The 26,836-nt window shown below is 40.4% G+C and overlaps 1 protein-coding gene across 5 annotated transcripts in view; it reads left to right on the forward strand.

Moving 5' to 3' along the window:
* The window catches only part of LOC135935477 (ly6/PLAUR domain-containing protein 6-like), a 120,614-nt gene that overhangs the window by 60,475 nt on the left and 33,303 nt on the right, over positions 1 to 26,836 (forward strand). For all 5 annotated transcript variants that reach the window (XM_065477832.1, XM_065477836.1, XM_065477834.1 and 2 more), the window contains one exon: positions 9,510 to 9,650. The gene's annotated coding sequence lies outside the window, so the exon portion shown is untranslated. The remainder of the gene's footprint in view (positions 1 to 9,509; positions 9,651 to 26,836) is intronic.

Here is a 26,836-nt window from a genome sequence, read left to right on the forward strand (position 1 = left end):
TGCAAATTCGAATCAATATCATCAAATATGAATAAATCGAAAGGACATCAAAGGAATTGTGTGCCAACCGCGGGAATATTCACACCCAGTTATCTGGTCCAATTAATACGCAGCAAAATTGGAAATTCGAGTCCAACCGCAGCACACACAGAATTTATGCGCAATCATTCGATTGGACCCTATGCGAATAATTACTCAAAACAAGAGACAAATAGGGTTCTGACATGTCGCGCTGCATCAGCATTCGTCTTCGACGAATTGCGGTCGCCAACAGCACAACATCATGTCAGACCAAAGTAATTAGTGGTCCAAATAAGAGGCAGCGCTATAGTCCGATCCGTCGCTGTCGTCGTGAAAAATTAACTAGGAGTACGCTAGTTAGTTTCAAAAGCCATTTGCCAAGGCGGAAAAGTTTGTGTTGTGTGCCACATTAGGCTGGTCTCTGAGAGCAAAAGTTTTGCCGTGGTAAAAAATTCAGTGTCCGATACTGACTGTTAAGAGGGAGGCGAGGCAGTCGAGCATGATAAGAAAAAAGGGCCCACTTGGCACGACTTTATTTATTTATTTGTTCTTTGTCACTCTCGGGTGACAACGAAAACAATCTTTTGAGACATTCGGAGATTTAATTACAAAGCAAAACATAACGGCTTTGTGGCTTTGGCCTGCGTTTAATTCTCGCTCGTAAAGTGTCGAGCCAAAGATGAAATTTCTTGCTCTTAAAGGGAAACGTCTGTAACAATGGCCTCCTTCGCAGAACTAATTACCCAGTCAGACGTTATCAAAACAGCCTCAGCTACTTCAATTTGCTCCTTTAGCGGCTTTTCTGCGAAGCTCGAGTGTATATTAATTCGATATGACTGCATTTGCATCTTGGAAAATCGAGAGATTCAATCTGCTGAAAGCCGATTTACGCAGTTAAATTTCAACTCTGGAGCACATCAGGCGTTTGTTCTTGGCTTTACAAAGCTCAAATTGCGGGTCAAAATTTTGCTGCGAGCGTGAGGTGCACGTAATAACTAACATCCAGCAGCATCCTAATTTGGCCGGCTTGGACGACACGCTGGGCGAGAACAAAAAGCGGACAGCAAACACCACAAACAAAATTAGAGCGTAAATGGGATCACAGAGATGGACGGACGCAGCGATGAATAATTGAATCAGACCTGAGGACGAAACGCCTTTCATAATTCAAAACCTATAGAGCGAGACCTAATCTGATTACCAGAAACTGTTGAGAAGAGCCAAAACCTGAGGGCATCCACACGCTGTTTCCATGCATTATTCAGACACGTCCAGCGGGCTTGAAAAGGTCCATTCTCCGTGGTGTTCAACAGGCTATTGTTCAATAAGGTACATCATTTTAGTTGAAATTGTGGCCTTATTCAAGATGTTTTAGATTACATTTGAAAAGTAGATAATTTCCGTAGCAATAAATGCAATTAAAAAACGAGTTTTTCAAGAAAGACTAGATTAGAACAAGCTCGAAAGCCTTTATACACAAGTTTTAGACTTAAAAAATATATTTTGGAACTTAATATACTTAAAATTTCATATACCAGCCCGTTGGCTCGCATTGTTAAGGCACTCTCAGGAGTGTCAAAGCAATGGGAGGTATTTGAGCAGTTCGGAGATCTAATACTGGCTACCCATTGTCAGAGATGGCAAAAAGTGGTTAGTTTAGTGACTCGAAAGGCTCAAATTGCTCAACGGGCTGGGACTCGGTACTTGCTGGTTTGCACCTTTCCAGCATGCGTCATTTGGCTTCACGGGACGAATGTCTAGCGTTTCAATGCAGTCCTCGGTGCGGAGGCAAGTGGCCCTTGAGTGGCCTGGGTCCCTGTGCGGCCTGGTGCGCCCATGTTATCCGTTCGCGGTGTTATTGGGACCCGGGTTTCAGCATTCGTGCTAGTGCAGTGCGCGCCCATCCCGCTCCTCGGACAGGGATGAAAAGAGCAAAAAAAATCGCTCATACTGTGGTTTATGAATTTCGATTTCGAGGCAGAGTATACTGCAACTGTGGCCTGGGGGTCCGAAAAAGACGCTGTAAACAACTTGTTCATTAATTTTTCATCTCAAAGTTTCGTCCTGAGTAAAATCCACGCAAAGCTGAACGAAAGTCGTATTTTTTTAAAGGTTATTTGAGTATATTTCTATGGAATTTTTCAAAAAGATTTACTGTTCTCTTTGAAAGCTTTAAAACAATTTAAATTACGTCCGTCTCAACATTTAAATTGCATAGTTTCTGGTTGTTTATTGGAAAAACTAAGTAGCTCACTGTGTTTTACAATCTCTACGGCCTCTTGAATCAACCTCTAAAGGCTCTCTCGATGTGCTGTAAATAAAAGAACACATCATGGAGCACTTTTAGCAAGTCTCCGATCCCTCGTTGAAGCCCAAGTCGACCACTTGCCCGGGTTATTGCTAGAGCAGGCCAAGTCTTTTGCAAAATTAGTTTGTGTAAGCGGCTTTTCCGCGGCTGCTCGGAGGCACCGACCGACCTCTTTATCCGGGCCTGATCGCCGTAAAAAGGGTGCTCCTGAATATTTAATAGTGCCGCCACCGGTGGCCCATCCTTTTTCCAAATTTGAAATATGCTGTGTGTTCGGCTCTCGCACACTGCACGTGCTTGGCTCCTCGCATGAATATCAGATAAGCATCTTTGCGCGCTGATCCCACACGGCCAGGCTTGCAGCTTTTTGCTCGCGTGGAAAAGTTTGTGCAAATCATTTGTGATGAAGCGTGACACCGTGGCCGAGGCGAAAACTTGCCGCTTTCCCAGCACTTTTTTCCAGCCACCACCAGCCATGTAGGGATTAAGTTTGCTCGCTCCGACAGCGAAATTTAATTTCACTAGCGCACTTTTGCTTTTTCTCTTCCACCCGCTCGTGAAAATACTGCCAGCGAGGATATAGTTATGTCCGCCCACGGACAAGAATTTTGTTCTTTTCAGCAGCTTCTTTTAGGAGAATCAATCACGCCAACGAATGTGAAAATCCATTTTCCTTTTCTCTACTGAAGCGCAAAAGGCCGGTTTGGGGAAGTATCGGAAGTATATATAAATGAGAAAACTCCGGTTTTGTTGCCATATAGCAAAATTCAGCCTAGTGTGAAGGTGTCAAAAGGATACGGAATGCTATATTGCATTATTTAAAATCTGATTTGCCTTAAATTTTGGGAGGAATAGTGTATTTACACTATTTTTTCATTTTATAATTACATTTCTTAATTACTAAAAAAAAACATTCAAAAAATACTCAAAGCCGGGTTTTCATATTTGTTAACAAAAATAAATAAAAATACCAAAGAACTCTTACATTTTAACGAGTTAATTTCGAATGTGCAAATCCCTTTGCGAAAAGCTGAAAATCCTCCATCTGCAAAAAGTCAAGAGCGGAAAGGGACAGCAGGAAAGCTCAGCACCTTTTCTCTTTTGGCGCCGCTGGATTCTTCCAGAGAAATGGATTAAGTGGGAGATTTAGGCAGTCAAAGCAAGTGCAGCCGAGCGTGTGCGCAGACTTTGAGCAGAGTAAACAACTTTTGAATGAAATGGAAAAGCCAGCCAGCCAACCAGTCAATGAAACGCGGCGCGCTCGCAGCGATTTGCTCAAATCAAAACGAAAACGCAAGTGAAAAGGAGGATCAAGTGAATGCCATTTCCTCTGCTAGTGTGAAAAATGACTTTTCTTAGGAGATATGGAAACGGAAGAGATTTAGCTTGAAAATGAAATAAAATTTATTGTGACTGCTGTGAGATTAGAGATTAAAAAATATTTGTGACTATAGTTCATAATTAGTTTGTTGATTAAATGTTGGCATGCATAACAGTTTTACTTTCATTAACAATATATTCAATATATTCTTCATTTTTTTAAGGTTTTTTGAATTAGACTGGTCATGCAAGTAACAACAAGTTAAAGTTTTAAAAAAGCTTTCCTTTGTGGATTGTTAGCTAAATAATCCATAGAAAATTTGTTGGGTCGCATGAACGGAGGCGATAAGCGTTGGATGGAGCCAAAGAGCCTTCTAATGGAAATCGGCGCCTGCTAATCCGGCCTTGCTTTATCAAATCGGCGCAGGATGCTGCACGCTCGTTGCTTCTATATAGGGACGTGGCTGATCAGGGACAATTGCGTCCTCCACGGTGGGGTGCGAGGAGGCGCACAACACGAGCAATTCGACGAACAACTCTAGCTGGCGGCCGGAGATTTGGCGCCGAGCCATAAATTTCGCCAGTGTAAAAAGTACTTGTACGGAGTGCGTGTGCGGATTCCGGAGAGCTATTTCGGCGCCCGTGTGAGACGGACAGCACGAGGTGACCGGATGCGATATAAATGATTTCGCTTTTTACTCACGGAAGGCATTTATTCCACCGTGGTATTTCAATCTGCGGCCGTCGGTGCTGGAAATTGGTCTTCTCAGACGTCTTCTCGCTGGTTCCAAGCCAATACACCCTCGGATTCAATTACTCACAACTCACAACCTGAACTTATTTTTAAATGTGCTTCCTGCATCTCCGTTTCAATTTGAAATCCCGCAGAAAAGTTAAAATTAAGATAGGTTAACTTCTTAATGGGAAAATGAAAATAAATATAAACTCATTCTCTTTTAAAAGAGTTTTATATTTTATAACTTGTCAAGCACATCTCGTGGGCCATGAGCTCACTAGGTGCCAATAACACCGCTGAGTTGACAACATGGCCGCAGAGGAGCTTGGGCCCAAGGTCTTTGATTGAAAAGCTAGATATGTATCCCTAAAGTCACTGTAAAGGTGCGAAACCAGCAAGTGGCGTCTCCTACCAGCCCGTTAAGCTATTTGGGCATTTAGAGTCACTTAATTAATATTAAGGCTCAGTGCGGCGAGAGATTACCCGTTTAATGGATCGTTTTCTAATTTTATTGCTAGCATTGTTGCTTTTTCTTGCTACAATTTTAAAATAATATGTATTTAAGTATTGACAAAGTAAGAATATACAATTATGACTAGATGAGAATAAAGTAGTAATATATTAACTACCTTTTTCCATCTCTGACATTTGACAGCAAGGAACAGAACTAAGAAATTCTCGAACATCTCTCAATACCTGACACTGCTATCAATGTTTTGACAGTGCGAGCCAAATTTATCCAGTTTCTTTAGGTACTTATATTTATTTGTCACTTGATTTCATTGGTGAAGACATTTTATATTGTCTGTCTAATGAACGCTGATTGATTTATTGAAATCATTTTAAACGATTTTCCCATCAATTTAAAATGTTGGTTGTGATTTCATTTTAAGACACCTTAAATTAAAAGTCTTTTCATCTCGCGGAAGAGCCACACGCAGAGTCAATCTCTATATCAAGTGGGAGGGTTAAATTTAAGAGCTATACGAGTTTTCCGTGTTGTTTTCACAAATTGACCGCTTTTCCTCAGAGGGCTCAATTTGCATATCCATCCATCTTTGTAAAAGCCGAAGTTGTTTGTGCCCAATCTAAAGAGAGCAGACGGCGCTGCAGCGCCTGTTTTGGCAAACATTGCCGGCGCGACGTACACATACATAAAGTTCTCTCTACTCTCTGCCTCGTCGAAATTATTAAACTCCGCGTGTTCCATATACGGCACATATGGTCGCCGTATTTTTAGCCCCGACCCGAGCGGAAAAATCCAAAAGAGCGCGACGACAACTTTCCTCCTCGGTCTCGTGTGTGTTTGTAAACCTTGGAAAACGTGGATTTTTATCCATCCTCCTTTTCAAACAAAAAATGCAAACTCTAATCCCGGCCGCTTCCTTTCACCCTGTCTGTCTGTCTGTGTATTTTTCAAACAAACAAATGACAATTTATTTTTCTCGCTGTGAATCAGCAAAAATTAAAACTGCCCGGCCGTGCATTACCGCGCGCACGAAAAGCTTTTTCAGGAGATAAAGAGGCGCTAGGCTCAATTATTTCCACCATCTCACGACCGCGCTCAGCCTTTTTTCTCCCTTCAAGTGTTTGTGTGTGTTATTTCGTTTTTCCTGCTTGTCAGGATGACACACTCTGTATTGCAGCCAAAAAGCTGACTTTGCCTTACAAAGGACACTTTTTCTCTGGGAGAATGGGACCGAATTATTGCGGATCCGCAAGCACTTCATTTGCAGCTCAAGTACGTGGCGCATGGACAAAGGTTTCCAGCCGTAAAAACGGTAAAAACAGCGTGTGTGCGGATGGTGAAGTCAAGTGGAAATTTCACAAAATTGGACACACGGACGTCTTATTTTCCGTATAATTAAAGTAGTCGTGGAGTGTCTGAATAAATTGCCGCAATCCGACACGCGGGGAGGGGGTATTATGATCAATTCTCGAGAGCAAAGACAAAGAAACGAGACGCGCTGATGAAGACAGGGCTCATTCATTACAGCAAACTTGGCGAGCTGTTTTTCTCACAGAGTTCTTTAGCCGCGTAGCAGCGCGATTGATAAAAAGTTTGAGAACAGCGCAAAAAGAACGGAAACAAATTTAAAGGCGGATTTTCATTTTAATATGCATGACAAATAAAACGAGCTCGTCAAACTTTTATTCACTGGCTGCGGTCGTAACTCGTTTATTCATTTTGAAGATTTGGGGGGTCCTCAAATAAAAGCGGACATTTAAAGCTGCAGTAAAAACTCAGTGATAAAAGTTATAAGCCCGCCGCACACATATACACAGAAGTGTAAAACTCTCTGGGAAAATATTAAAGTACATTAAAGAGCGGCGTGTAATAATCCTAGAGGTCTTTTTGTCGCAATTAGTGCAGCGGACACGCGATTTCGGGCGTCAGGTGCACTCGAGCGAGCTTAATCGCCGGCTGTTAATGAAGATCATTTGCGATGTTTGCAACACGCCGCGCAAAAACACGCAGTCATTCGGGCAAAAAAGAAGATCTAATGAGCACCGGGTGCGAGCAGACGCATCAACTCTTCAATTTGATGATGATGAGTGCATTATAATCACACACGCGGCCGCCTCAAATGAAGCTCCGGCATCTCTTGGCCGCGTTTTCAGCGCCAACAGCATGAGATTTCCGGCTCTGATAAGAAGGGATTGTCAGCAGAATCGTGCAATTTCAATGAAAAATTCCTTTCGCTTATTCAGCCATATTTCTGCGCAATTCTGCGTCATCGCAAACAGCCAGCATGACGTCTACATTCGTGCCGCGGAATTAAAGTCTGCGCTGCTACCGCGAAGACGAAGAAAAATATTTTGACTTTCGCTCTCGATCAATTTTTCCGCAGCACACGCTGCTCTAATCCAATAGAAAATTGAGGTCCAGGTCATAATAGAGCGCGACCGCTCGTTTCCCGTGAGCACTCCTTCTGCTCTTTCATCAAATAAAAAACGGCGCCTGCCGTGATATGTCAGCCCACGTAATCTCATCTTTTTCTAGTCTATTCGAGCGATTCCCAACGCAGCGCCGCCGCGAGATAAATATTTATTCTTGTCTCCCGTGACGCGCCACGAATCGAAAAACGGTCCAATTACGGCCGGCTATTGTACGGCGGCACAGCGAGAGGGGCTCGCGGCGTGACCTGTGCCCTCGCTGCGGCCGCCGAACGCACACTTGCCCGCCCTGCCCTCGAATAATGGCTCTCGCGAAACCGCAATTTGGGAAGAGACAAGAGGCGTCAAGTACGCAGACGTCTGGCAAATATTTTGCTCGAGCTTTGTGGTTTCGGACTAAAGTTTTGATGGTTGACGGTGGAGGAGATTGATTTTTCAGAAATCTTCACATAGATGATTTGTTATTGTTTAAATTTTTGGAGATTCATTTTTATGCTTATTTCCCCCTATTTTTATTTACAGGCATGGTCATCAAACTTAAAAAGTTTAAACAGGACCAAAGCAGCTTCAGAAATTTAAGAAGTATTTTAATTTTTAAAATTATAGCCGCTTTGCTTGACACGAACGTAAAAATATATATAGCGATAATAATATTCAGGGTTGAGATTGTTAGGCTGCTTGTTGTACTTATGGTCCTTATAAATTATGAGTGGTGTTAGACACTAAAAATCAGGTACCAGGCATTTTGTTACCTTATTTTTACCAGTCTCGAGATTGATACCGTCACTATTTGCTAGCCACCACCTTTGTCCAGCACTTGTTCAAAATTCAAATTCAAACTAAGATTTTCCTATTTGCAGAAGACAATAAAAAAAGGAAATGATTTCAGTCTATACACACCAACAGAGAGAGCTCGATTCTCTTTTTTAATTGACAATCCTTTTATCCTTTCGTTAAATGAACTCTGCTGAGTCCATTAAAAAGACCATAAAAGAGCTATCCATTGTGCGAATCAAAGGTTGTAAATCAAAGAGCCTTCTTTCTGCAGATACACGCAGCAAAATCACAGCATTCTTTGTTTGAATCCAGTTTGGTGAACAGCTATACGCAACTTTCTGTGATTTGAAGCCGCGCACCAATGCATCCGTATATATAAGGACCTTTTTGTCCTTTTCACGAAAAAAAGAAGATTAATCAAACTGCTATTCAAAGAAGAGAGTCCTTTCTCATGCAAATCAGGCTAAATTGGGCGCGTTTTCTGCGAGTAGAGACTCTGCTACTTCCAACTTTATCCCAAGAACAATTCATCTCGCTTGCCAAGTTGAACCCGAGGCGCATTTTCCGCCGCCGAGAAAATTAGACAAAGCGAATTAAAATTTATCGCTCGGCACGCGCGAACTATAGCAAACACAAACAGAAAGTTGCGAAAATGAAATTATTCCGTGCCTGGTTCCGGTGAAGAGCAGGCGGAACAACGAACGCGCGGCGGATGAATGCAAATCGCTTTAATAATGTAGCAACGACCACTTCTCCGCAAAATTCGGCCGAGCAAAAGTAATATTAGGGGACGACACAGACATGAGTTGTGCACGCGTCTTTTCCACGTCCTATTCAAACCGAGAGAAGGAGAAATGAAAAAGACGGAATTATTTATTTTTGGGCTCACTCCATGGGGAATACTTTTGTGCGGAACACATCTTTTTCACAAAGTCAGATGCGTAAACTTTCTTCAAACCCTATTCATCCTTCTAAAAAGATTGCATAACACGAATATCTTGGAAACCTGGAGGCCCATTCTTTTTTCTCAAGTGAAATATTTATTAGCTGTCTAAAACTCTGGAAATTAAATTATTGACCTTTAAGTAACGCCGTTCTTACAAGCAGGGCACATCTTTTTGGGATCCAGGTACTAAATGTAGTTTGTTTGAAAATTTCAACAAATGATTGGTGTTTTTTTCTCTCTTTGGAAACCTGAGGACAGAAGTATCAAATTGTAACTAGCTCAAGCAAAAAGCGGTTGCTAAATGAACCTCTATATACCTGCCACTGGTATTGATTTGAACCTCACCTCCACGATTCTACTGTTTTTTTCTACTCTCTGAAAGCAGTGGTATCTGCTTTCACCTGAGTTTGATTTGCGACATTTTTCACACAGACACACGCACGCTGCTACTTTTTTATCTGTTTCGACTGGCATGAAACGCATCTCGTTTTTCTCTGTTCCAGCGACCCCAACGTTGAGCGGACGTATTGAATTATTCACCCGCCTGCTGCCTGGGGGAAATTCGAGAAGCAGTTTTGTGTGAGGCTTGCTTGGCCACTGCCTTGCGGACTTGGTGGACAGGCACGCTTGGGTCATTCATGACGGTGAGTCCCCCTACCTGTTGTTTTTTCCACCTCAAATTTTAAAAATTCAACAACTCTTCAGACAAAGCGATTATAGTCTGAGAGTTATACGCCTCACTTCATTTTGTGTGTTCCATTTACCAAATTGTTACCTTGCAAACCATTTTCCTATATTTAATGAAGTTTAAACCAATAAATCTATCTTGTTTATTTAGCATAATGCAAAAAATAAAGTGAATTCATTTGAATTCTATATGAAACTACAATTACAAACATTTGCTTTGATGCGTTTAAATTGGGTACAGGAAGAGGCACTTCTCTTTAGGCACCTCATTTCTGTTCTGCCAGAGATAGGAACAATCGGTTTGCACTCAGGCGAGCAAATAATTAATCATCCTGAGGCCGGAAACAACAACAACAAGATCTGAATAGCGGGCGAGAGTTGCTTGTGCACGCGCACAATTCGCCCAAAACTTGAGTAAACAATGCACGCGGAGAAGTTTGTGCCGTTGGTGTCGGTTGGGATTGGCCTGCGTGTACTGCGATCGCAAAGACAACAACACACAGGGCTTGATTCGCTACTTGGGAGATGAGGGCCTGCTCACCCTAACTCGGGGGCACCCGTCAAGAGATTCCGTGAATTTTGCAAAGCCTATAATCCTACCAGCTGAGCGGTTAATTATACACTCCGGGCCTATATCCACATATTGAGCTAGAATATTCGTTGGACAAGCCTTTCAAGAGCTGACGATGGTTAACAACCAAAGTGATAATGACTAATTAGCGATACGGTAATGGACGCCACTCCTGAAATTTTAAGCGTTTTAAGTGCTGTTGAAAATGTGGCTTGTATGGAGAGAGGGTTTCCCTGAATTCACACTTCCATTTTTTTGCATAGAATACAAAACTATAAACCATAAACAAAATTAATTTTAAAATGTTCAATGTTAATTTATAAATAAATAAAATACACTGCATTTTTTAAAAATTTATGATCTATTAAGTAACTATTGTCTTAATTTTAAAACAGTAATAATAAATTTTACTGTGCGCCAAAGGCGTGCCACAATAAAAGTGGCGTTACAACAACTGCAAAATTTACTTTGCTTCCTAGTCCTTCAACCAACCACCAAAAGTTTAAAAATCTGTTGCTTGTGTCTAGTTGGAAGTAGAGGAATGCTATGAATTGAAATTCCTAAACCCGGGATATTCTACTCGATTTCCAATTTATGTTGAACTGAGAGAGTTCGGTTTAATTTCAGTTTATCTTGATTCAAAAGCATGTTCTATACGTGCATTGTTTCTGCCGGCTTTAAATTAGTGTTTCAATAGGATTCCCAGAGGACCAAATAATGGCTTCCATACCAACTTCAAACGTGGCTTTGCGCGTGTTGTTGTACGCATATATGAGTTGCTGTTTGCACAAACGCGCACAATTGCAGGCCGCCGCTTTCAGCACCCTCGATGTCAAAATTTGGCCTGGCAGCTGACGGTTCGCCCACTTGAATTGGCATTTCACGCAAAATTACGAAACAGGGAGAGAGAACCGAAACACACACGCACGCAGCCAAAGCTCTCTCGACGCCGCGTTTAATGCACGAGAGTGAATTATCAAAGAGCAGTGTGCGCGCGGAACGCTGCCATTATCGCGGATATCAGCTCGTTTGTCCGTCGACCCGACCAGATTGGCTCTCTCGCAGCAGGCAATTTTTAAATAATGTCGTCCAATTATTGTGCAATCTCCGCTAGCGATTGGCACCTTTTGGAAGCGTTCGACCGACAATTGCAACAACAGTTCCGAGTAAAAAGGGGCAGTAACGAAAGAAAACAAAAAAAAAGGTGCACAATTTTTGGGTTTCCAGCATTTTTAAATTACAGAAATTTCTCCGCACGTGCTATGGCCAATCTATATCTTCTGCTTATCAAACGCTAATTTTCACAATTTTTTAATTTCTGTGAATTTTGGGACGTTTTTTATTTTAAATTATTTGACTATGTTTAGATACGAGTAAATGCTTGTGGTTTTAGATGGTTGTAAACGGTTTGGGGTTATTTTATTAATGAATTGTGCTCATTTAATGGCCCGGCCGATGCTTAGAAAAAATATTTAACCATCAAAATTTGATAGCCCCAATTATTTAAATTCAATTAGTTCGCTGTTCTTTTTGGCTACCACTGTTCTCGCCAAATATGAAACAACCCGTACGGATTATTTTATCTCGCACTGCCCTTTGGCACGGGAGCTCATTTATTTGGCCGATCAATCAATCATATCTGCACAATGCTGGCGGGCGCACGAAATATCTCTCACGACGAGCAATGCGACAAGATGAGAATTCTTTTGTGAGAGCACGCGAGCGGCCAGACTGCTTTGGCTAGCCCTCTTTTTTAACATTATAGACGGGGGCATTTTTGCTAGCCTGCCCTTGTCGTTATCAATCACCGGCCGCCAGCAGAAGAGCACCAACGGATTTTTTTTCGCATCAGATAAGCGACTTTTCCTTCTTTCCATTGCGCCCGCACGGAACATGTAAAAGTAGTTAGCGCCGTTCCGTACAATTTGTTTTCGGCTTGTTCTCTCGTCCGAAAGCTTTCAAGCCGCTCTTCAGACGGTGGATTATCTTCTTCCTCTTCTCTCGACGTGGAGGATGGAAAAACGCGTCCGTCGCGAGACGCAAAAGGTCGGAGATCAGTGCTGGAGAATCTTGATTGCTTCAATTGAGCAAGTTCTCGGCTCCACTCGCCAGAGACACTCTCGTTACGTTTTATTAGCAAGATGAACGTTAATACACCTGAACTGTTGCAGACTATGCACAATTTAAATAGGATATAATTAGAGTTTCGATTTTCATGCCTGTCCAACGTATAATATGTATTTTCATCTTGATATATTAAGAAAAAAATAATCCTCTTCTGTTAAATTTTTGCGCTTGACAGTTTTATTCCTTATTTTTACCACGAAAAATACAGCTGTTAAAACAAAACCTAACACGGTTTCCTCCTCTCCATGAATGATTTCAAAACATTAAAACAAAGATTACTCATTTCTGGAAAGAGCCAAAATATAGGCTGTCGTTCGTAGCTAGCCGCGTGTGTGTTAATGCGATTATAATGTCATCGTCCAAATAAATACCGTTCATGCTCCCGAGTTCTTCGGCCTTGCTAAGAGAAGCTGCTGGTCGAGTTTTTTTATTACAAAAATCCAGATTTATTGCCAAATAGGGCCATAAGCTACAGTCACATCAAATAATCAAGGTCGTATATTTAAACATTTCACGTGAAAATGAGAAACTGCGACGTTTTCGCGGGAATTTTTCGGAAATCGCACCTGCCCGAGAGGCCTGGAACATAAATTAGCGCGAGTGTTGCCTTCTGACAGCAGAGCAAAACGAATGCTTAATATTCTGCTGGCTTCTAATCATGTGCGGCCGAAACTAATCCGAGAGCTGCCGTGTGTTTATATCAGTCGCCACACACGCAGCAACACACTCGCGCCAATAATTCATAAACTGCGAGCACCGTAGTCACCTAATCGTGCACGCATCGCTTAAGGTGCAGAATTTATTGCTCCGATTGCTCCTTGCCATCATTACGGTCAAGTTTGTAATTATTACTCCGCAACCCCCGGTGATAATTTTTTTTCACCGCGTGTTTGCGCCAAGGAGACGAGAATAAATCTAGTTTGAACTCTCAGGGAGCGAAAATAAATTTGCATTCCTTTATTTATAATTCACCTGTAACCGCGAGGAAAACTTTAGATATTGCGTTTTGACTTTAACATATTCCTAAAGCTATACGTTTTTTGCCGGGGAAAGCGAAAACAATTTAAATTTATTCCTGCCACCCAAAATTAGTTATGCCTGAGTAGTTTCCTTATTTGTTGAATTGAAAGAATTGAAAATGAGAGCTAGAATTTCTCGATTAGAAATTCAGCAAAATTTAAATGGTTTTTGACATCTAAAAAGGTATTTACGCCATGCAGTTCCACGACTTTAAATTAATTTGTATTTTTGAATTGTTGAAAGTTTTCAGTAAAAATTCAGACATTATATGCTATTAAATTCCGATTGTTTTGAAGAGATCAAGGATCGTAGTTCACTATTATAACTTAAACCATTATTCCGAGTATTTTGAAATTCTTGGGGAGTTGAAAAATATTTTTGGCTTTATTAGCACTTTTTGGCAAGCCACTGCTGTTATAAATTAAATTTTGTGCTGTTAAAAGACAGAAACAGACAGTACAAAATATTTTGCAAAAAAATCTTAATTTTCGGTGATAAACTGGAGCCAAATTATTGTTGATTTTAGTAAATTTTGCTTGAAATTTAATAATTCACGCTAATTTGAAGTCAATTTCTTAGCTTGCACGTACCAGAAATATAGTTAAAAAATCTAAACGTGTGCATCACCACTGGAATTACAAATCCTGGTTAATCAAAGATTTCGATATAGGAGGTCGTAGAGTAATTTGGCTCGCGCGTTCGAACCGCATCCCATCACTACTTGCGGTCGCCGCAGGAGCAAAAAACGCAGTTTATTTCCCATAAAGTCCGATTCCCAGCAATTTAATAATCGGACCGAACCACTTTTTGCTGCCGACCGAGTTATTACAAGGCGGCGGTCGGAAGGCTCAAAAAGATTTTCACGCGCGCCCGGTGCAGCCCAGCCAGAGAAGCAGTGACAAATTGCACTTTAATTCTCTCTCAGCGCTTCTTTTTATTTCAAGCACCGTCCGACCGCACTCTGATTCACACTCATTGTGCATCTCCAGATAGCAGACGAAGAAGAAAAAAGAAAAGAGTCAATGAAGGGGTGAGCTGCAGCTCGTCATTCGCGCAGCGTGTTGATTGCTTCGCACGCTTGGCCGCGTACCATGTGAGAAAAATAACAATCGGCCGCTCTCTTATTTCCAGTCGACTGATGAGTTTTCGCCGTGTGAGGCGGCGACTCAGAAAACACTACCTGATTGTGAGTCGTAGGCCCACTGCCAAGAGAACAGGGATTTACAGGGATGTGATGAAAGCCTATATTTGAAAATTTATAAAATTTAAAAGAAGTTTAATTTTGTTAAAGATAAATAATAAGTATTGATAATGAAATTATTTCACTAATTTTTTTCTAGCTTTTCATCACACAAATAGACATTAATTTGGTAAATTTATTCCAAATTTTGTTTATTATTTAAACAAAAATATATGAGCTCTTAAATAGTGAAGCAGATTATCTTTTAATTTTTCTTCTAGTAGCGCCATTTTTTACAAATAATAATGCAATCATAATTATTGTTACACGACAGGAAATATAATATCGCTGATTAAACAAGAATAAATGCAGGGAAGATGAATTTTTTATTGTTAATTTAATATATAAATAATAATAAAGATCATTCAGTAGATTTTAATTTATAACAATACCTCTATACAGTAGAGAGACAAATCGATTTTTGCCTATTCTGCTATAAAATGAACACAATAAAGTTGCGTGATTTCTACACAAAATTATTGTTAAAAATAACGAAAGAGATCAATTTAATGACAAAAGCATGCTAAAGGTTTATCCGCAGAATTTAAACCCCAAAATTAAAGAAATCACTCATAGCAATTTTATGTTTTTGTTCATAATTCATTATTCACAACTCACAAAAAACAACGATCTTGTCTTTCTACGCACTTTCAAGAAAATTGACTTTGAGATTGAGCTGCGTCAAGATGAGACTATTTTTCACGTCCCTACCGGACGCCGTGAGAAAAGGTCTCTGAGCACTTTTTAATTGCTGGATTTGCGCCGCAAATGCCGCAACTTTCCTTTGGCACCGCGCTCTGCTCTCATTTCCTCGACAGAGAGAAAGAGAGAGAGAGAGAGAGAGAGAGAGAGAGACGCGAGGAAATAAGAAAAAGCCAGGGCTCTCTCTTTGTCAAAATACGCAACTTTTCCCATCAGCTCTCCTTTTGTGTTTGGCGGCTGCAGGGAGAAGAAAAGCAGCGTGACCTTTCCGCCATTTCTGCGGCCCGCTTTGACGAAAATGCTTTCTCAAAATCGCCCCGCCGGCGCAAATGCGGTTTGAAGGAGCAGCAGGGTTCGACTTAACTTTTCTTTTTTTTCTTTTTTGCTCTGCTGGCTGCTTTCAATTTCCACCTACCTAATTTATAAGGCAATAAAATTACCTCTCGCAAGAGCAGACACAGCGCTGTCCGACTAATCCAGCCGCTTTTTCAAAAACTCAGCAACTTTTCCAGCACTTTCGCAGCCAACCGCAATTGCTGAATAGCTGTCTTGCTTTTCAGGATTAATTGCTCGCTCGGCGACGCGTCCGCCTGCCTGCTTTTCCACCCCAAAAATTTCACACCCCGTTTTTAAAAGCAGCGCCAGCAGAGAGATTTATTGCAATCTCATTCGGGCCCGCAGCCTAAAAGGGTTATTAATGCAGCGCCTCTTCCTCCTTCTTGCACAAGCAAAACTTTGTTTTCTCGGCTCACCAACGAAATACAGCACATTAATGGTCCGTGTGAATAATGACTGAGCATTTTTTATTCATATTGTGCACATACTTAACTCGTGTACATAAAATTTTTATGTACATGCCTCTTCATTTAGAATTAGACTGAGGATACTTCTCGCACGTGGAAAAAAATTTCAAAAAATAAATACAGCAGAGAGTCATATAATTATAATTTATATAAGCAAGCTTTTTCATAGCACGAATTATGTATTTACTGTTAAACATTTAAGCTTATATTAATTGTACAGTATAAAAAAACAAGAACTTTATTTTTGAAGCTTAAAATGTGTCAACGGTGATAAAATTAATTTTGCAACGAAATATTTAATTTGCAATCAATTTACATATTTATTGAATTTTTATGTAAATGGTTTGTTAAAAATCATTCTGTCTTTTCAAAAACTACAGATCAATACCATGAATCGGTGTAGATCTGTATTAATTTATGATCATGCCGATAGTCAAATAAGCAAATGTTTATTTTTAAATCAAGATTATTTCCAAAACTTTACATTAAATTAACATAAAATTATTTAATTTTTGTTTAAATCACCAATACTTTCTAGAATACGTTCTTTTACATGCACATAATTATTTAATTTATCTCGTAAGGTTATAAATTGCGCGTTGTGAAAGGTCACGCGTCACTGGCGACATCTCTCCATCCCTAATTAGCGGCCGCTGACAAATTGCGGCGATCTATGAACGTGTCGCGAATTTAAGATCGCGGCGGCTGCGCTGCGGATAAACACATCTTGACAAATGAGCCACTGCGGGCTCATCAATACTTATGCCGAGCCCTATTAGACAAATGCTGACGATCCAAATTAAGCGGGGCCCGCCAAATGACTGCAATAAGAGACCACCACTACTGCTGTGTGTGTACCCGACGACCACTTTTCGGTCGAACACAAATATCGAGAGAAGACGGAGCCTGTTCTCTCGCTGCTGCGGTCCTTTTTTGCCTATAATTCCAGCAGCCCCGCCAACAATGGCCGAAATTCAGCATTCCGCTCGCAAGGTCAGCGATACAAAAGCTACAAACAAATGCTTTTAAGCCCCCAAAGTGCTTCCAAGGGGAATTTCTATGAAGTTTATATTATCCTCTTTTCAATTCGAGGAATTAACAATTTTCTGCTTGTACGGAGGAGAATTTGTTCAGATGTAATTAGTATTTACTCAAAACAATTTTATGGTTTAACGAATAGGGTAATATAGTGGATTTTCGCTTTGAATATTGAGCTAACCAATCACTTTTTGCCAGCAAAGGGATGTTGTAAAGGGAAAGGAATATTTGTTAACTGTTTTCAAATATCTTACAAGCCTCTCTTTTCAATTTGGTATAAAACGGTTGTTTTTACAAACATGCTGAAACAAAATGGGGTAGAGGGAAAAGTTTACCATTTCATTGCCAACAAAAAATCATTACAACAAGGAAAAAGGATTTATCTCCTCGTTTCACCGAGCTCTACCATTTAATCTGAAAAATTTACAAGTAGTATTAAGCTTGATTTTTTTATAAATTCGTTCCACTTACAAACTAATCTAACAACAAAACCTCTTCTAGTTGAAGAGTTTGAATTTCTTCTGCTCGCTCTTACAATCCGCTCTCCTGTTCTGGATTGGCTTCTCTGGCGGGATAAAGTCGGTTTTAATTCCGGAATATATCAAACACACCCCGAACACCCAGTAGTAACTAGAAAGTTAGCGATAAAAAACGAAGCCGTTCTCTCTCTCGTTTCGTGTTTCACACGGCCGAGCGAATTTTCCGCTCTTAATTAAATTTACGCTGGGGACCACTTTATTTCACGTTTCCCGCAGAGTGTACGCACACAGAGCATAAAAGGCGAGCAGAGCAGTCTGCTGCGTGTTATCACTCTCTCAATAACTCTCGCTCGTGTAAAGCGAAATAAAACGGGCCGCGCGCTTCCCACTTCGCGAACAGGTACACACATTACAAAACGCGTCCTGGGAGGCTCGCTTTTTACTGCACTCGCTGCCAAATTAAATTCTCGGCGTTTGATTTTGAAGCAGCAGCAGCAGCCGCCACCGCCAAGATAAAATATACGGCGACGTTTTTTATTGGGCACCGTCAGATCCGTTCGCGCGATATAAATCCAAGTAATGCGCCTCTTAAAACACACGTGCTCGTAAAAGCACGCGGTGACCATAAACCCTGCTTGCCAGCCGATACACACACAATGAATGTGCTGCCCTGGCTGCCCTGACGAAAGGTCGAACGACCTTTCTTTCCCGCTCATCAACGCCTCTTCAGGCTTTAATGCTTGCGGATTTGACCGTGTGTTTAGACCTGATTACCATCTTTACTGCCTGAAAAAATTTGATTCTTTCGGTATGCCTTTTGGTTTGATTGCAAATTTTGAACTCTCCCATATGCTAATGTCAAAATAATTCGTACTTACTTAAATTAAAAATAACAATGATATAAATTTTGTTAAAATTAGTTTGTGTGCAAACTTTTTATATGTTTTTAAATAATATAATATATTTATTTTTATATGTTTTTAACACTCAGATTTTGTTACAATGGGGTATTACTGTGAATTCTATTGTTTCAGATTTAAGGAAGGTTAGTAATTCTATATTTGTTAAGAGGTAAAACAGATATCACAAATATTAAATATAATACTACTCAATTCACCAGTTGCATAAACCCTAAGTGTTCGAAGCCGCCAACAGATGGCGCCACCGTAGACTTTCGATTTTAAGGCACTTCCGCTGCGATTTCAGACTCAATCTAGCTACTGTGCATTCTTCAATTAATTTGCTATTTTTTGACATGCTGAAAACCAAAATCGGTTCAGCCAATCGCCGTAGAATCGTGAAAAACTATTTTTTGAAATAAAAAAATCTTTTCCAACGTTTCTACGGCGAATGGCTGAACCGATTTTGGTTTTCAGCACGTCAAAAAATAGCAAATTAATTAAAAAAAATAGCTAGATTGAGTCTGAAATCGCAGCGGAAATGCCTTAAAACCGCTTAAAACAAAATTTTTAAGAAAGTCTGTGGTTGCGCCATCTGTTGGCGGCTTTAATAACTAAGGGTTTATGCAACTGGTCAATTTATCCCACATTTTTTAAATTTCTATTTTGCATGAAAGGTATATTATAAAATTTAAGAATACAACCAAAAATTGAGTTATAAAATACAAAATGTTCGTAGAAATTTTTTGATTTAACAAACAGGCAAACTAATATGACTTTTGCCTTTAAAAAATTAATGTTTCCTGGCAACTCATTCGTAACGTTGTGTTGCAACTCTCATTCAATGAAAAACATCACTTTTTAGCAAAAAGTCTCAACCTCTTGAAAGCAGTGGTAATTTTCAATGCGGATCCTGCTGTGCCGTCAGCTCTTCGTCTGTTTGCGATTTTAGCACCGGTATAATATGCACCTCCATTTGCTTGTCATCAACCCTTTTCATTCCCTCGCCGCTCGCTCGCATAAACGGCGTCGATGAAATGTTTATGCTCGTCGTGTCCGTGATTTTTATGCTTGTCTTGAGTGCATTTAATCCGCCGCGGCGCGAAGTATTTATTTTCCTTATAAGAGCGACTTTTTGCAGATCCGCCACCTCCCTGGCAGCATAATGTCGCGCGGCCTTTGACGCACACATCGTAAAGATACTAATTTGTATGGGCTGCATGCGGGACGGTCTCGCGTGCAAAGTTGAAAAACGGGTACCCATGCTCAGAAATAAAACTGGAAAATTGCTTTTCACGCTACAATGTCAAGAAATTAAATAGCGCTCTTCAATTTAAATTAAATGCAAAATAATGATAAAAATTACTGCGTTATCAATTTTTTTACTTATTTCAAGGGGATTTGAAATAATAGCAATTACAGGGGGTGAAGTGTAAGCACCCCGCTTTAACTCTTTAGCAGGTCAGGGAAGATCAAGACAAGGGGTATTTTTTTGCAATTCTGATAGATAGAACTCAAGATTTGGAGTGGACAATATTATTTGCAAAATACAAAAAGTCGAAATATTCGTGTGATTGTGCATTGGAAAATCTCGATATCTAAAAAGAGCACCACTCTGAAGTTAAAACACAAGTTCACACAATGTCGTAGAATAAGTTTTAAGCACATTTCAAAAATTCCAAAAGCCTGATCTCATTTCCAAAGTTTGTATTAGCAACCAAAATTAACTGTTGTGACCTTTGACCAGGGACTAAGACATAAATTTTGTTGTCAGTTCGACCGGCTTTGGAGAGAAATTAAATGCACACTTTAGTTTTGAAATTACTCCTAGGGTAGATTAGATATTGATGTCGTAAATTTATCCAAAATTGTCCCCTAAACCCTTTAAAAAGTATTTTTTGTTGAAATATTTTTATGGCGCAATCTGCTGGTAATGACTTATTTCTGGTGTAAATTTCGCTGAGTTTACTAGACCTCGAGCCTCTTTTTTCCTCTTGACTAGTAACATTTCGTCAGGCTTGGTTAAAATATTCCGATTAAAATAATAAATTTTCATATTTTTGACGATACCCTCTTGGGCCATAAACTTATTGCGAATTAGAAAATCAATAAAACCATCCAACGGAACATTTCCCTTTAAAAGTCAAAATCAGTTTTACTGTCCAATGAATAAAGTTAAGCATCGATAAAAATAATTGAGCGTCTGACATCTTATTCGTCCACGAAAAGTTTGGATTGATATTTATTTACGATAATTTCCCAAAGTAAACAGCAACTTGCTGTATGCGATTGAGAAACGACCACGCGTGTGCGTATTTGCCGAAAGGAATTCCATCGGCCATTAATTCCGAATCCAATCAAACTTGGCCCGTCTCATCCTATTAGCGGGCAGAATTATGGCCCCCTCTCGTTCGCTCGGCCCGGAATTTACGATATTTAGCGTTTGCGTGCGCGGGGAATTTTTGACGAAAGAGCCGCCGCGACACCTGAACGCAAAAAGAGCCACTCGAGCGCCCGCACCGACTTCTTTAATGGCCGGCCGACGACATTTGTTGTCATTAGCGTCACTAAGTTATTGCATGACGTAATTTTTGGGCCGCAAAACGAGATTCCTGCCGGCTTTTCGCGAGCTGCGCTGCCCAATAAAAAGCACGTGAAAACGGCCTGCGTGTGTAGGCTTTTAGCATTTAATTTTCAATTTCGCTCCCGCTGATTTACGGCCTCCTTAAAGTCACTTCGTACACGTCGGTTGGACGACGCGCTGATGGTATTGTGAGAAGGCCGCTCGTAAATCAAATTATCAATTTCAGATGATTCGACTGCGCAGTAAATTATTTCTCTCTTTCTTTGATCTGCTGTATAGAGGCTCTCCACGCTGCCGGGAGATCACAACTCGATTCAATGGAGAGATAATAATACATACAATAAGAAATTTAGGTCCCAGAGTGATCTGTAATTTAAATTTCGATTTTTTGCCGATATGTGATAAATTTATGTTTAATATCAGTTAAAGAATAGACTGTCTTTAATTTCCGAATAATAAACACTTTTTTCGTTCAAAGTAAGGTGCAGCATTTCGATTTGTGGATAAGAAGCAATTAGAGTAGCATTACTCACGCTTCATAAAATTTTCACTGACTTCTAAATTATGCATTAGCGCTCTCGTGCTGCGGTGTATGTATTTCTTCAGCAAATTCCACCGGGCAAAAAACCGAGCCGGGCGTCGGTTATGCGCCTTTTCGCATTGTCGCAATCTGCTTTAATTATCTCCCGTGCGAGTGTGGAGCACCGGCTGCTGCTCCTGCCCTGAGTAAGACGCCCTTAATTGAATTAATTGAAATACGTAATGAGCGCACCAACCACTGGCTCGTTTCTGCCGTGTCTGCTGCACCTTGTTCTCGCTTTACAATTTAAATGCAATTAAAAGCGCAAAAAACGGAGGATTAGTAAAGCAGGGGCGGGTAATTATATCAAGATTGATTGAATAAATGTATGGCTTGCAATTAAATAAATCTGATTTCTCCATTTGAACTTTGGCAAAGAGTTTTTTGTCAAACTCAGAAAAGGATTTAAAATGCAGCTCTTCGTTTCAAGGGAAAGAATGGGAACGACAAAAAAATCTGTGTGGTTTTATATTTATTTCCCAAGTTTTAGGACACAGAAAAAAGGGGTTAGTTGAAAATGTTTGAAGAAAAATTTATAAAGCCTAAAAACTGTTTAACTACATCTGCTTGATTTATTTCTGGCCAAAAACAAAGCAAGTGCTTCATATTATACCGACAGTATATATGTATTTATTTTATTGTTTTTAAATTGCTGTGGCTGAAAACAATTTCGCTCTTTGGCGCCGCGTGTTGTGACACAAGAAACAAAACTCTGTTATTCCCTTTTAATCCTCTGCCTTGCAGCCGAGAACACTGCAGACTTTTTGCCATTAAGGGAATACCACGTATAAGTCTGACAGGGCAGAAGAGGCGAAAGAAGGCGCGAGAGAGTTGTTGCAGACAATCCATCGCGTATTGTCTGTTTTTGCTCGTTTCGCTGAGCTTTTAAAATCGGCTTGCACGTAACATGTATACGTATGGGAAAATGTTCATCAGGGAACCTGCAGGCTTTGCGATCCCGCTGGGATGCAAGATGGGAAAAAATCGAAACGAATTTCGAGTGACGTGTAATTTTGCTGCGCGATCATGCAGACTACTAAGCGCACGGGATAAAAATACATGGCGTTTTCGGCAATCGAACACGTCGGCATACAGAAATCAATCGCGCATTTTGAAGGGAGAAACCAATCAGGTTGAGGTATCGAATGGTTATCCCAAGGAAAAACTTGACAGGAAACCTTGATTGTGCTCGAACTTTGTCAGCGATATTCTATTTCAGCTACTATTCATTTTCTTGGAGCATCAAATAAAATTAGCTGATGCCTTTCAAAAGCTAAGATAGACAATCTTTATGCTAATTGCTTCCATACGCATCTCCGTCTCTTGCGGCTCGCATTGATTCATTTGTACGGTATGAAAACACTGCGTCAAGGATTCCAGTTTGCCAGATTCAAATGTATGGTCAAAAGATATCATTTTCTTGAACTAAATTTAAAGTTAAATCACTTGCCGAAACACTCAGCTGGAACCAATGGTGCCATTTTAAATTTATTCCATGAAATATAATATACATAATCATATTTTTTTATTATTAATATGTAACTACTAAATTTTACTAAGAAAACCTGAACGAGATATTTTTTGATTATGCCTTCTCAAATATTTCATATTTATATTAAACGAATAAGTAGTTCTGCACACAATTCACACAATCACTCGAAATTAACAAAGTTATGAATTTAATATACATACATGTATGTAATTGTTCAATAGAAAAATACTGGTTTGGATTCCGATACATTGATGCTTAAACAAGGAAGCATTCAATGCTTTTTTAATTAAATTGCTTAAAATTCTGCTGTGTATAATTTTGTTTATTCTCAATTTTTCATTTATATCTTAAGTATGCATAGTTAAAGGAACGCTTCGAACAAATCTCGCCTGTTATTTGACCTCATTAAATTCGATAAACGGTCCATTTGCCGTCGCACAAAGTTGAGCCCACGTATCTCAGAGCGAGGCGCTTGAAAGGGTTGATAATAATTAATTTGCGGTAACTCGATTGCTGAGAGGAGCTCTTGGCGCGAGAGGAAGTTCACACGTTCGCATCTGGTGGAGGCGTTGCTCGAATTTCCTGTCGCCCGTCTCCAAGTCTGCGACGAAATTAGACTCTGCGGTTTCTTTGCCCCGCCTAATTGAGCGAAATGCAATTTGGCGCGTGCAAAAATGATTCTTCTCGCACGCGCATATCTGCGCTGCTCGCGGAATTTTAATTAAAGCCGAGATGAGAGTCGTGCCCACACCGCGGAACGACTCACCTGCGGTCGATTTGAATTCAAACTGCTCTGCGACTTATCTCGCACTGAAATTTATATTCGCTCCCGACTTGTCCAGAAATTGTGATGACTGGTTTTGAATCCCAATGAAATCGTGCCAGCTAAATAGAGTTTACTAGCGAAATGCGTCTCGAGGGAGAAGTTCCCATACACCAACGTGGCAAAAATAAGCTCTCTCAGCTTTGCATAGAAATTAAAATGGGTGCAGTTCATTGCTAGGCGGAGAGTGTTTGTTTTTCGTGTAGCGTGCCTCTGTTACTCGAGAAAATATTCCATTTTCGATTTCCCGGAATGCTATGCTAATGAGATCTGGAATCATAGCCTCCCGCGCACCACCAAGGAAGCGCCGGAGTCTAAATTTTTGTGCGAGGCTCTGCAGGCAATTTCCGTGATGGCAAACAGCAGCCCTCTTTGCATTTCACCCCTCGGGCTGCATGCATGTGTTTTATCTCGTGCCGTTACATTTATTACAGCGCCGAATTTCCAGCCTGCCGGCGCAATAATTACAATAATAATTTTCTCCAAGCAGCAGCACCGCAGCAGCCGGGCTAAAAGTTTCGGTGGCGGCGACAAGATGCATCTGCCGGCGAAGATTATCCCTGCGCTTGTCTCCCGAGCTATTTCGAGTGCGCCAAGTTTGCTTATGGCTGTTGCTATGCTGCTAACGAGAAGCGTTTAATTCCTTGCGAAAGCACTTCGAGCACCCGTCAAAGTCCGTTCGTGCAATGGAAATTTATTTGCAAACTCGCTGCTTCTGCTGCGAGTTCATTAAAACTCGCCGCGTTGACGAATTAACCCCTTTGATGCTCGCTATGGGCTTTTCCTTTTCTCTCTGTAGTCTCTGTCTGCCCTCTTGTGGCTTTGTGCTAGGCTCAAGAGGTTATAATTTTAGGGCTTTCCCCGTCCCCAAATCCAAGAAGCCGCAACCTGGGTATTATGGTCGATCCTCCATTTTTTTCTGGTTCTGAAGGTGACATCTGGCATGGTTAGTGGATTTCTGGTTTCAGGGATAAATTATTGGTGACTATAAATAATTAACTTGCTAAAAAAATTTTGATACTTGGCAACCATTGAAATTAACTTTAATTTTGACTAAAATTAGCAGTTGATGAAATTATTAGTTTGAATAGTATTAACTCTACAGTGTTTGCAATAATTACCTGTTTTCTCGAAAAATAAAACGGGTTTTTAATGTTTTTCTTTTGATTTCAATACCTGTTGTCACGAACTATCAAATGGTGTGTGATTAATGAGGTAAATATCCCTTCTGCTGAAATCAATCATGATTTTCAAAAGGGATAGAGTGATCACCACTTTATTAGTAAGAAAAATTGGAATATTTAAACGGTGACCGGTGAAATTTTTTAGTTTTTTTCCCAATTTTCAAAGGTAGTTTAAGCTAGAGTTAAAAATTAATTTACAGAATTTGGCATTTTAAAAAAATGCGATAAATGAAAAGAAAACCACTCTATCGAACCATTGATAAGATTTTCACATTTCTGGCTCCCTGCATGTTAATTCAATACTCTTAGCTCACAAATTAAGACATTAAAGTCCAATTTGCTTGCAGTCGGCGAAAATCAAATTGGGGTGGAGGGTATGCGAGAGAGCATACCCCTTGCGCGAAACAAACAAGCTCTAATTTATCGTCTTAGTCGTAAAATGCGCGCGGCATTTATTATTTTGATTACGACGACGGGCGGGCGTGCGCTGCTCCATAAAAGAATCCTTTGAGATAAGAGGCGGGAAAACTCACCCTCCCTCCTATTAACCTGAGGTGGAGTAATAATAAATTTAATGATCGCACGAAAGTTGGTTCCGAAATTTGGCGACGCGAGAGCGGGGAAATTGTGCTATCGTTTTTCCATTACTTGGGGTAGAAAGCGCTGCGCTGGCAGTATCTTTAAAGGAGTGCCCTAATAAGCACGCCTAGTGCAGTGGGGCGTGTAATCAAGATGTGACGCCGGCATTTGCATTTAATGACACAGAAGAGCGTACACGCGATTTACAAGTGGCGTGCATTTGTTTATTCCAGCCACTTGCACTATAGCTCGACTCGCCTGCTCCTTTGTCCTTTCACGCGAACTTGTCGACTTTTCCAACCAGTCAAGAGCTTCCAGCATTATGCTAATCTGCTATAACTTTGATCGAGCATTTATTTACAGTTACTTTGAGTTTGTATTGTTCATACTTGCAAAGCTAATTTCTCACGATCTCCAATAAACTGGAACGAGTTTACATCTGATTGCTTTGAGTGCTGCTTTTATCAGACTCATAGATTCCTAAACGATCAACTGTATTTTCTGTAATGTCGTTCCATTTGAAAGACCAAGTCAGCATATTCGACATGTAAAAAATTTAACTGTTGGGTAATTACCAGTTTTTTATAATTTCTAATAAAATACTTTGCAAAAAAATAAGTGAATTTCCATTAAAATGAATGAACGAATTTAAAGAAATGGCAACGTTATGCTATTTGGAGAGTGTTCAAAGTCGTAAAAACGGCCGTCCTGGGTAGGAAAGATGATGCGCCTGGTAATAATTTCGAATCCTTTCCATATTCCCTCGCGATCCGAGACTTCCTGCTTTTGTTCTATATTTGCCATTTTGCATAGAGCACAAAAAGCTCGTTTGTCAGCCTTGCGTGTCTTTCCATTGACTCATAAAACTGCAATTTTATGAAGCAAAAATGCGGCGTTTTTGTCCCTTTCCTCGCTTCGTCGTCGTCTAGGTCGTCGGGCGCTGGCCGAAACAAGAGAGGGAAAGAAAGGAGTCGGACGTCGCCAGCCAAAAAGGCCTCCACCATAAATAAAGGCAGCAACGC

The sequence above is a fragment of the Cloeon dipterum genome, chromosome 2 (assembly GCF_949628265.1).
Source record: "Cloeon dipterum chromosome 2, ieCloDipt1.1, whole genome shotgun sequence".
NCBI classification, from domain to species: Eukaryota; Metazoa; Arthropoda; class Insecta; order Ephemeroptera; family Baetidae; genus Cloeon; species Cloeon dipterum.